Below are 12654 nucleotides of genomic sequence, written 5' to 3' on the forward strand. Positions count from 1 at the left end.
TCATGGAATTCTCGGGGGACATCCCCAGGAGCGAGTGATTCATGGGTAAGCCATGCTTTCCTTCAACTAGGACACCCACTCTACTGGGTGTCAACGTTTTTCGGTTGACGGCACTGGATGTCTCCAGCTGTAGCCAATTCAACCAGTTCAAATTAATCAAGTTAACCAAGTTATAAAGTTAATCAAGTTACTCAAATTATTCAGTCATACATATATCCACAATGCTTTTCGAGGAGAATACTGAAGATATGTACTAGGGCTGACGTAAGATTGAAATCTGATCCGTCTCCAACTGCTATCAGGAGTACACTATACCCATTGGTCCTGAGTCTCCAGCTCTAACACTAAACTTTCAAAAGGTAAACTTTGATAAAATGAGGAAAATAGTTAGAAAAAAACTGAAAGGGGCAGCTGCAAAGGTTAAAAGTGTTCAACAAGCAGGGACATTGTTTAAAAATACAATCCTAGAAGCGCAGTCCATATGTATTCCACGCATTAAGAAAGGTGGAAGGAAGGCAAAACATCTACTGTGGTTAAAAGGTGAGGTGAAAGAGGCTATTTTATAAAAAAAGAAATCCGTCAAAAATTAGAAGAAGGATCGATCTGAAGAAAATAGGATAAAACATAAGCATTGTCAAGTTAAGTGTAAAACATTGATAAGACAGGTGAAGAGAGAATTTGAAATGAAGTTGGCCATATAGGCAAAAACTCATAATAAAAACTTTTTAAAATATATCCGAAGCAAGAAACCTGTGAGGGAGTAGGTTGGACCATTAGATGACCGAGGAATTAAAGGGGCTCTTAGGGAAGATAAGGCAATTGCAGAAAGACTAAATGAATTCTTTGCTTCCGTGTTTACTAATGAGAATGTTGGGGAGATACCAGTTCTGGAGATGGTTTTCAGGGGTGATGAGTCAGACGAACTGAACGAAATCACTGTGAACCTGGAAGATGTAGTAGGCCAGATTGACAAACTAAAGAGTAGCAAATCACCTGGACCGGATGGTATGCATCCTAGGGTACTGAAGGAACTCAAAAATGAAATTTCTGATCTATTAGTTACAATTTGTAATCTATCATTAAAATCATCCATTGAACCTGAAGACTGGAGGGTGGCCAATGTAACTCCAATATTTAAAAAGGGCTCCAGGGGCGATCCAAGTAACTATAGACCAGTGAGCCTGTCTTCAGTGCCTGGAAAAATAGTGGAAACTATTCTCAAGATCAAAATCGTAGAGCATATAGAAAGACATGGTTTAAAGGAACACAGTCAACATGGATTTACCAAGGGAAGCCTTGCCTAACAAATCTGCTTCATTTTTTTGAAGGGGTTAATAAACATGTGGATAAAAGTGAACCGGTAGATGTAGTGTATTTGGATTTTCAGAAGGTGTTTGACAAAGTCCCTTATGAGAGGCTTCTAAGAAAACTAAAAAGGCATGGGATAGGAGGCGATGTCCTTTCATGGATTACAAACTGATTAAAAGACAGGAAACAGAGAGTAGGATTAAATGGTCATTTTTCTCAGTGGAAAAGGGTAAACAGTGGAGTGCCTCAGGGATCTGTACTTGGACTGGTGCTTTTCAATATATATATATATATATATATATATATATATATATATATAAATGATCTGGAAAGGAAAACGATGAGTGAGGTTATCAAATTTGCGGATGATACAAAATTATTCAGAGTAGTTAAATCACAAGCGGATTGTGATACATTACAGGAGGACCTTGCAAGACTGGAAGATTGGGCATCCAAATGGCAGATGAAATTTAATGTGGACAAGTGCAAGGTGTTGCATATAGGGAAAAATAACCCTTGCTGTAGTTACACAATGTTAGGTTCCATATTAGGAGCTACCACCCAGGAAAAAGATCTAGGCATCATAGTGGATAATACTTTAAAATCGTCGGCTCAGTGTGCTGCAGCAGTCAAAAAAGCAAACAGAATGTGAGGAATTATTAGGAAGGGAATGGTTAATAAAACCGAAAATGTCATAATGCCTCTTTATTACTCCATGGTGAGACTGCACCTTGAATTCTGTGTATAATTCTGGTCGCCACATCTTAAAAAAAGATATAGTTGTGATGGAGAAGGTACAGAGAAGGGCAACCAAAAAGATAAAGGAGATGGAACAGCTCCCCTATGAGGAAAGACTGAAGATGTTAGGGCTGTTCAGCTTGGAGAAGAGACGGCTGAGTGGGGATATGATAGAGATCTTTAAGATCATGAGAGGTCTTGAACGAGTAGATGTGAATCGGTTATTTACACTTTCAAATAATAGAAGGACTAGGGGGCATTCCATGAAATTAGCAAGTAGCACATTTAAGACTAATTGGAGAAAATTCTTTTTCACTCAATGCACAATTAAGCTCTGGAATTTGTTGCCAGAGGATGTGGTTAGTGCAGTTAGTGTAGCTGGGTTCAAAAAAGGTTTGGATAAGTTCTTGGAGGAGAAATCCATTAACTACTATTAATCAAGTTTACTTAGGGAATAGCCACTGCTGTTAATTGCATCAGTAGCATGGGATCTTCTTAGTGTTTGGGTAATTGACAGGTTCTTGTGGCCTGGTTTGGCCTCTGTTGGAAACAGGATACTGGGCTTGATAGACCCTTGGTCTGACCCTTCATGGCAATTTCTTATGTTCTTAAGGGGTTGGGGAGGGGAAGAGGGAGGGAGGGTAGGTAGGGGGGTAGGAAAGTTCCCTCCCAGTCCATTAATTGGAGCGGACTGGGAGGGAACTGAGGAAGGCTGCAATGTGTCACCGTGCGAAAATTGCAATATTTCACTCCCCCTTGCACGCGCCGCCCCGGATTTTATAACATGCGCACGCTTGTTATAAAATCGTATGTAATTTTGTAAAATCTACCCCACAGTGTTTATTGCATGTCCCTTTGAATTCTTTGACTGTTCTCTTCTTTACCATCTCCTCCGGAAGGGCATTTCAGGCCTCCACCACCCTCTTCGTGAAGAAATATTTCCTGACCTTGGTTCTGAATTGTACCCCCTGGAGTTTCAGTTCGTGATCCCTAGTTCTGTTTTCTTTCCAACAGAAAAGGTTCTGTCAGCCATCACACAGAGAGAGAGAGAATATATAATTTATTTTTTGGAGACTTGAAGAACGAAACAAAAAACTGGAAATACAGAGAACAACAGAAACCAAATTAGAGTCATATCCAGAATCATAGGTGACTTGTGAGCACAACAGACATCTGATTGCTTCAGCAGAAGAAATTAGACTGAGATATGCAGAGCAGATGTGCAGGAACCTCTGCTCATGCTCAAAATATTTTTTCTTTCTAAGCTTTGAGAGACTTCTTCCATCTCAGCACTGTCAGATGATTTCACCCACATGTATGGCTGAATTTGTCCCTGCTTGTCCATGGAGAACTTAGGATGCACGCTTAAAACTAGTGCATCATGAAAATTTTTGTATAAGGTAGGTAGGTCTCTAGGACTTGGAGCTCTCTGACTCCACATGCTGAAGTGATTACCATTAAAAATATACTTCTGTTCTCAAGAGTCCAGAGTAGGGGGTGGCCAATTCCCGCCTCACGAGCCTCAAACAGGCCATGTTTTCAGGATATCCACAATGAATATGATTGAGATAGATTTGCATACAATGGAGGTAGTATATGCAAATCTATCTCAATCATATTCATTGTGGATATCCTGAAAACATGGCCTGTTTGAGGCTCTTGGACTGGAATTGGCCACCTCTGGACCAGAGACTTGCATGGTGCTTTCATCAACTTAGTAAGCATCACACCAAGATACTATAACCCAGCAAAATGTTTGATGGAACTGAAGCAAGCCTTGTATGAATTAGACAACTAAAGGCGTATATAGAAATGGATTTACCTTCTACATGGTGGTGATGAGTGCTAATTGCATGGAGGTGAACCCTTACCCAGTTGGTTCTCAAACCCAAATCATATGTAGAAAGCACTCAAGCAGTTTTTGTGAGAAATAGGATGAAAGTGCTAGCACCTTCCTCACACCACATGACAAAAGTCCTCCAGACAATAGGTAAAAAGGTGGCTCTTCCCATGATAGCATAATCTGCAATGTGTTTTATTGATTATTTTTTATATTATGCTGTAATTTTTTTTGTTTATATTTAAGGAATTGTTTTATGATCTTCTGTTTGAATTATGGTCTGATGAATATGTGGTACACTGCACTGATCATGGTTCATCTGCATGTGTGGTTAATATGAATGAATGAATTTATTTCCTCTTGAAATATTTCTTGGACACCAGAAGAATAATAGAAACAATGGCAGAGACATACAGAGGTTGTAAGGCTATCCTACCACCATCTATGCTGTGAACACAAAGCACTTCACGTCATGCTCACACACCGAGTCAACATACAGTAGATTCCAGGATATTTCGGAAAAATTCAGATTTCATGTTAGAGCACACTAACAGGAGTTAATGCGCACTAACATGTAGTTAGTGCGTACTAAGTCCCATTAGGACGCACTAAGTTGCAGGCTTAGTACGCCCTAACAGAGCTTAGGGTGCACTCACTCCCGGTAGAAAACTAGGTAGTGCGCCCTAATAGGACTTAGCATGCACTAACTTTAGTTAGTACGCACTAACAAAAAATGTTACCACTAAGTTGCAAAATGTGTCAATTGGGGAGTAATTCGTTAGCTAGAGCTAGAGGTATGGTTCTGCATTCCCATTGTCTGTCTCCTTACTGTCTTTAGAAGGAAATAGCCAATGGGAATGCAGAATCATACCTCTAGCTAACAACTGCCCCCAATTGACACTTTTTAACCTATTGGTAACATTTTTTGTTAGTGTGCACTAACAACCAGTTAGTGCGTCCTATGTGTTTCGCATCAGGGCTGCCACAGGGTCCTCATTGTCACATTTTGGCTCAATGGTTTATGTTTGAAACTACGCACCACTTTATGTGTATGTTCTTACAAATAAAATATTTTTCATTAACTAATATTGATCAGTATATATTGCTTGCCACACATTATTGTCTACTGTATTTCCTCTATATGTGTGAGCCGTATGCTCTGCCCTGTCTTTGTGCCTTCGGCCATTAATTTGCGTTGTTTTTTTTATAGCCAGTTTAAAAGCAGGGGGCTCTGCTGCGGGGGTGAGTGTGATGTGTGGAATTAAATGTCATTTTGGCTTCATACTTGCCCCGTTGTCGCCTCCTCAAATACTTCTGTCTAGAGACGCCACTGAGCTGCTGCTTAGGGGGTAACTGGGAAACTGCTGCTGCCATGTTTTTTTGTAAACATACTGGAGAATTCCTTGGATCAGCGGTTCTCAACCGGTGTGTCGCGACACCCCAGTGTGTCGCCAAGCACCGGCAGGTGTGTCGCGTGGCTCCCAGTCCCTCCCGCTGCTCGTTCTTCCTCGCTGCCGTTGCTGTCGGGCTATCAGCACGTTCAAGCCCAGCGGGAACGGCAGCGGTGCAAAAAAAAAAAAAAGCTGTGGCATCCGTGGCTGGCCTTTTCTTCTTCCCGCGCCTACATTCCCCCCCCGGACCCGGAACAGGAAGTGGTGCGCGGGTAGAAGAAAGGCCGTGCCGCGTGATAAACTAGCAGCGGCCGTTGCAGCATCGGCCCAGTGGCGTAGCCACGGGTGGGCAGGTGCCCACCCAACTTAGACCCAGGCCCACCCAACTGGCACCAGCACTGCAAGGCTGTCGCGGGATCCCATCCCCGCGACAGCGAACAAGAGAACCCACGCCTCGCGCGCCATCACAGCACACATGGGGAAGCGCTGCTGCGGCCGTATGGCCAACCAGTCTTCCTGTTTGGGGGGGACGGAAGCGCCGCGCGCAGCTTCCGCTTCCTCCCCCCAATGCAGGAAGATCAGCTGCCTCTCCTGCTGCCACCCGTTCTCCTGCTATCTTCGGGCCAAACGGCCCGCCGAACTTCCTGTTTGGGGGGGGGGGGGGGGGGAGCAGAAGCGCCACACACAGCTTCCGCTTTCTCCCCCAAAGCGGGAAGATCAGCTGCCTCTCCTGCTGCCACCGGCCTCCTGCTATCTTCGGGCGTCAGGCCGTATGGCCCGCCGATCTTCCTGCTTGGGGGGGGGGGGGGGGAGAGGGAGGAAGCAGACGTTGTGCGCTGCGCTTCCGCTACCCCCCCCCGACAGGAAGTTCGGACGCCCGAAGATAGCAGGAGTCCGGTGGCAGCAGGAGAGGCAGCTGATCTTCCTGCTCTGGGGGAGAAAGCGGAAGCTGTGCACATGCTTGAATGTGTATGTGTGGATGAGAATGGGAGTGTGTGTGGGTGAAAACTGGAGCCTGGGTGTGTATGTGGGTGAGAATGGAAGCTTGAATATGTGGGTGAATGGGAGCTCGAATGTGTGTATGTGTGGTTGAGAATGGGAGCCTGGGTTTGTGGGTGGGTGAGAATGGGAGCTTGAATGTGTGTATATATGGGTGAGAATGAGAGCCTGGGTTTGTGTGGGTGGGTGAGAATGGAAGCTTGAATATGTGGATAAGAATGGGTGCTTGAATGTGTGTATGTGTGGGTGAGAATAGGACCTTAAATATGTATATGTATGGATGAGAATGGGAGCTTGAATATGTGTGGGTGAGACTGGGAGCATGGGTTTGTGGGTGAGAATGGGAGTCTGGGTTTATGTGTGTGGGTGAGTATGGGTGCCTGGATGTGCGTCTGTGTGTGCATAAGAATAAGCCTGGGGAGGGGTGAGAAAGTGAGAACTTGTATGTGTGTCTGCAGAGAATGTGAGCTTGTGTGGGGGGGGGGGGGGGGGGGAGGAGAGCATATGAGAGTGAGAGCGTGAGTGTTGAGAAGGGAGTCTGTGAGAGAAAGCGTGTGCGTGTGTGTGTGTGTGTGTGTGTGTGGAAGGGAAGAAAGACACTGAAAAGGAATTAGGAAATGAGCTATAAGGGAAACAATGGGAAAAAGAGACCAGGACCAACTGATTTGAAAAATACAAAGATCAGACAACAAAGATAAAAATATATATCTATATTTTGAGATATTAGCAATTTAAATATAAGCAACACAACCGCTCTCTCAAAATTTATGGACAGGTAGGAGCCGTGTATAAAATCGTAATAATAAGAAGGCTAAAGTACCACAAATCACCGTTAATTATGTTTGTATCATTAAGTAAACCTCATACTTAGGCGTAGATGTGAATGCTATGCTGCATAATTTGGCATTATTTATCAGTAAAAAAACAACTAGTAGACCTGCATGCCTACAGCCCACCCATGTTAACCTTGTACCCACCCAAAAAATCAATTCTGGCTACGCCACTGCATCGGGCCCCAAGCTATTGCAGCAGACGGTAATCGGGAAAGGAGAGAGCAGCATGAGCCTCCCGCGATGGATGGAATTCTTCCTTCTTGGCCTGCGGGGGCTGGAGGAGGAGGAGCAGCTACCGTTTGTGCTCGGGGGAAAGTGATTATGGGAATGAGAAGCCTATGCATGTGAAGAGAGTGAGCATGGGAGTGAGAACCTGGGTGTGTGTGAGACACAGCATGGGAGGGAGAAGCCTGTGTATGTAAGACAGAACATGGAAGTGGGAAGCCTGTGTGTGTGTGTATGCATGAGAGAGATCAGGTGACGGGTGTGTGTGAGAGAGAGAGAGAAAGTGATTATGGGAATGAGAAGCCTGTGCAGGTGAAGAGTGGGCATGGGAGTGAGAAACCTGTGTGTGTGTGTGTGTGTGAGACACAGCATGGGAGTGAGAAGTCTGTATATCTGAAAGAGAACATGAGAGTGGGAAGCCTATGTGTGTGTGTATATGCATGAGAGAGATCAGGTGACTGGTGTGTGTTTGTGTGTATGTGAGAGAGAGAAAGAAAGTGATTATGGGAATAAGAAGCCTGTGCATGTGAGTGAGAAAGCTGGGAGTGTGTGAGATACAGCATGGGAGTGAGAAGCCTGTATATCTGAAAGAGAACATGGGAGTGGGAAGCCTGTGTGTGTGTATGCATGAGAGAGATCAGGTGACTGGTGTGTGTGTATGTGGGAGAGAAAGAAAGTGATTATGGGAATGAGAAGCCTGTGCATGTGGAGAGAACAAGCATGGGAGTGAGAGACTGGTGAGTGTATGTGAGAAAGAGAAAGTGATTATGAGAGTGAGAAGCCCATATATGTAAGTGGAACACGGGAGTGGGAAGCCTGTGTGTGTGTGTATGGCATGAGAGAAACTGTTCAGGAAGGTGACTGGTGTGTTTGTCAAAGACTGGGAGATGATTGGTGTGTGAGAGACAGAAACTGGTCATGGGGCATGACTGGTATGGTGTGTGTGTGTGTGAGAGACATGGGCCCTAAGGAAGAGGACCATGAGTATAGAGCTTAGCCACTACTGCTGCTTCTGGTGTGTGCTACAGCCTGCAAGGAAGAGGAGTAGGAGAGCTGCTGGAGGGGGTAAGTAAAGGCGGCTTTTTAAGTTTATTTTTCTTGATTGACTGCCATTTTAATTATTTAATATTATGTGATGTGTCTGCTTTTTTAAAAATATTTTATTGGTGTTTGGAGAATTTTTAATAGTTTTTAATTGTTGGATGTTATTCTGTTCATAGTTGTTGTGAAACATTTATTCTGCTTATTAGTATAGTTTTACAATTATTTCTGTGTGGGGATCTATAGCTGCTTGCTAGTTCTGTTTTCCTAATAAGAGGTGTATTGGTTTTTAGGGCCTGATTTAATATTTGTAGTGTTGCCTTTTCATAGATAGGGTTGCTCCTGTTTGAGTGTATTCCATAATACAGGTGTAACTGTGTGTGGATTAGTTTATGTGCATTACTACAGATCCTGGGAGTATGTTAGGTCGGTTCTGTGTCTGTTACAGAGATATTTTACTAGCATGTAAGTGTTTTATCAGTCTTATTTGTTGCGTTTTCTCAAGAGGACATGCATTGGTGGTAAACTGCTGTCTTTTCATAAGTAGGGCTATTGAGCCTGAAAGTAGAAGGAGTTTGAGTTGCTGTTACTGAGATGACACCAGAACCAGAATATCTTTTTTGTAGAGTGAGTTGAATGGGGAATGTCATAATTCTGCTTTACATCCATTATTGTGGATCAGGGGGGTTCCCGTGGATGCAAACTGTACATTTACATCTAGCCCTGTGACGATCATGGGTCAGTGTGTCACGCATGTGAGAACCATCTGTCAGGTGTGTCCCGACAGAAAAAAGGTTGAGAACCACTGCCTTGGATAATGGATACCATCTTAATTAAATTTATTAACGTAGCGTTGACAGTACCTCAGCAGTCACAAGCAGATTCATATAAGACTCCTTGTACTTTACTTTTGGGGGGTTTCAGTTTTCGCACAAGGCGCCAGTTAGCCTAGAGCTGGCCCCCACTACATCCTGTCAATTCAGGAAGTATCTATTTCGGTTTAGTAATAGAAAATACTGCATAAAAAGGAAACCAGCATTTACATTTATTATACTGATATGGTCCACACTTCTTTTAAAATGAGCGTGTGGACTCCTTACAGGAGTTAAAGGGAACCCTCTGCCAATCTAAGAAGCAGCAGGATTTTGCAGATTAAAAAAAAATAATGCTACTGGTTCATTTGCATTCAAGAGAGTCTCACTTTCACACATTACCAAGCATGATTCTGTGCAGGACTTTTATTAGCTAGTCCTCACACTCCCTGTTACCAGGCTTTCTCCCTTGGAGTCCCTGCTGTCCATGGGAGAACTCGCATCTGGGTGATGGCATCTGACAAAGCCTGGCACGGAACTTTGATTTAAACGATTCTAAAAGTTTTGGGTATGGTCTACTTAGCATAAGCAGCTATAGCTACCTCCCGGACACGGCTTTATCATGGACTAAGAGGCCAAGACTTGGAGAAATCCATGGTTGACCAAAGGTTGTGCTATCATCAGGCACAAGCCTCACAACCCAAAAAATGTATGACCGTATAAGCCCTGGAAGCTCCCCATGTTTACATTTATTGCCCTCCACGGAAAAGAGGAGCTGAAAATCCCTAAGCAACCAGACCCTGGCTGCTGAGCCTCTTATGATGACTCCAAACCCAGGATGGTTAGGGTAAATTGTGCTAGATAATTTCAGAATAAATCAGTTACAGGACAGTGTGCCTCGCATAGCCGAATGTATGGATGACACCTAAGTTGCGAAGGGGATAAAACCAACCATCCCACAACCCAAACCTGACAGACTTGTCTGGAACAATCACAAAGCAACACATTCATGCTTTGCACAGCAGGTCTTTGAAAAACATTACACTTATGCAGGAGAAAATCCTTAACTGCTGCTGAGGAGAGGACACCTATTCAACGGAATCTGTTGCTAATATTGCGAGATGCCACAGTTCAAGACAGCCCCCCTCCACAAGTCTTGTGATAGCCAGGCTGCGCAGCAGCACACAGTGGTGATGTGAGTTCTCCTCCCCTGAATCCAGCAGGATACTCGGAATGGTTGAGGAAGAAAGCAGCTACCCAGAAGCAAAGTCACCAGAAGGGAAAATAAAATCCTCCCCTTCTCTGAGAACCATTTGGGTTTATTTATATGGATTTTAGAACTGCTTCTCTAGGGATTTCTAAGAAAGCAAGGCACTGAGGGAAAATCTACTAAAGTTTCCCTTAGCAAGTCTAAAGAAATGCACTTACACCCAGGATTGGGACTAAGTTCTCAACTTTTATAGGGGCAGCAGCATATACGGGACCAGACCCGTCCACTACAGAGAGGGGTGACAGCAAAGAAAATACTAAAGCATTTCTCAGCATCGCTGATACTGCTTAGTGGTACTCAACTGCACTCAACCTAGAGAGCCCAATGTTGCATGAAGGCACACCATGGCCTCTAGTGCAGATAGCACTCAACATTGATGACAGCCCTTGATGGCACTTAGTGCTCGATATTGTCTATGGCATACAATGCGCCCATAATGATCTGCAGCACCCGAGGTGCTCTATGGCACCCCCAGCATCCATGGCACCTGATGGCACCAGGGCATTGATGGTATCCAGTGGTGCTTGGTGGCACTGATAACATACTGATCATACAGCTATCCGAACACTTAGACAATAACAACATCCTTTACCCGTCTCAACACGGCTTCCGTAAGCACTATAGCACCGAAACACTCCTACTTGCACTAACAGATAATATACTAAGAGGGTTCGATAGCGGAAAACAATATATTCTGATACTACTAGATGTCAGCCGCATTTGACACAGTGAACCACATAATACTAATAAAACGGCTTGAAGAAATAGGACTACAAAACAAAACACTCACATGGTTCAGATCATATCTAAATAACAGAACTTTTCAAGTTCAAATTAAAAACACTCTATCCGAAAAGATCAACCTAAAAACAGGAGTCCCACAGGGATCAACACTATCTGCTACGCTGTTCAATATATACCTAGGCTACTGCCATTATGCCATCTCCTCACAGGTCTTGGAATCATACACTACATTTACACTGACATCCAGTTAATCCTACCAATTGATGAAACTATTGAAAAAACATTAGACTTGGCCATGATGTATCTGGACATAATAAAACAACTACTAAACCAAATGGAGCTGATAATCAACATTGACAAAACTGAATTTATACACTTAGAAAGGAAAAGCCTGAATATCACACAAACGCCAATATTTATCAATAACAGCAAACAAATTGACTTAACTAAGAAAGTGCGCAATCTCGGAGTAATTATTGACAATGAACTAAACCTCAAACAACACATATCTCTAAAGGTAAAAGAAGGATATGCTAAACCCATGATACTCAGAAAACTTAAGCCATTACTATCCCTACCAAACTTTTGCACTGTTCTTCAATCTCTGATATTTGCAAGCACAGACTACTGCAATGCTTTTCTACTAGGCCTACCCAACACTACAATAAGACCACTACAGATTTTACAAAATGCTGCAGCTAGAATTCTCACTGGAAAAAGCAAAAGAGATCACATATCCGATACACTTGCTGCTCTACATTGGCTACCTATAGAACAAAGAATACAATTCAAAGCACTGTGCTTAATACACAAACTCATCCACGATGAAAAAGCAGAATGGCTGAACACAGCACTTAAAGTACACGTCCCACACAGAAATCTAAGATCAGCAAACAGAGCACTTCTACCCATTCCATCTGTAAAAACAGCAAGACTCACCCAGGTGAGGGATCACGCATTATCTCTAGCCGGACCCACATTATGGAACTCCATGCCCCTTGACCTCAGACTACAGAGCAATCATAAATTTTTCAAAACGCAACTCAAAACCTGGCTTTTCAAACAAGCCTTCAAGAAGGAGAACGAAGCAGGCAATTAAATAAATGAATTTAAAGATAAGCAGCATAAAGCACCCAATGACTATATTCCAGCTCCTAATGGAATTAGTTCAACCTATTTTTAACTATAGTCAACCTTCAGAATGAAACTCTACTTAACACTCATCCACAAGTAATGTCTTTTGATATAAACTCGTGTTTGTTACCGAATTCTAATGGCACCACCCATGTAAATTATGAGATATATTTTCCTTTGATATAGGTGCCCTATTGTAAACCGTTATGATGGTGAATAACTTAATGACGGTATATAAAAACGTTTAAATAAATAAATAAAATAAATAAATCAATGCTACCTGAGGCGCTTGATGACATCGTTGGTGCCCACGGTGCTA

This window comes from Rhinatrema bivittatum, chromosome 9 (genome assembly GCF_901001135.1).
Source record: "Rhinatrema bivittatum chromosome 9, aRhiBiv1.1, whole genome shotgun sequence".
In the NCBI taxonomy this organism is placed as follows: Eukaryota; Metazoa; Chordata; class Amphibia; order Gymnophiona; family Rhinatrematidae; genus Rhinatrema; species Rhinatrema bivittatum.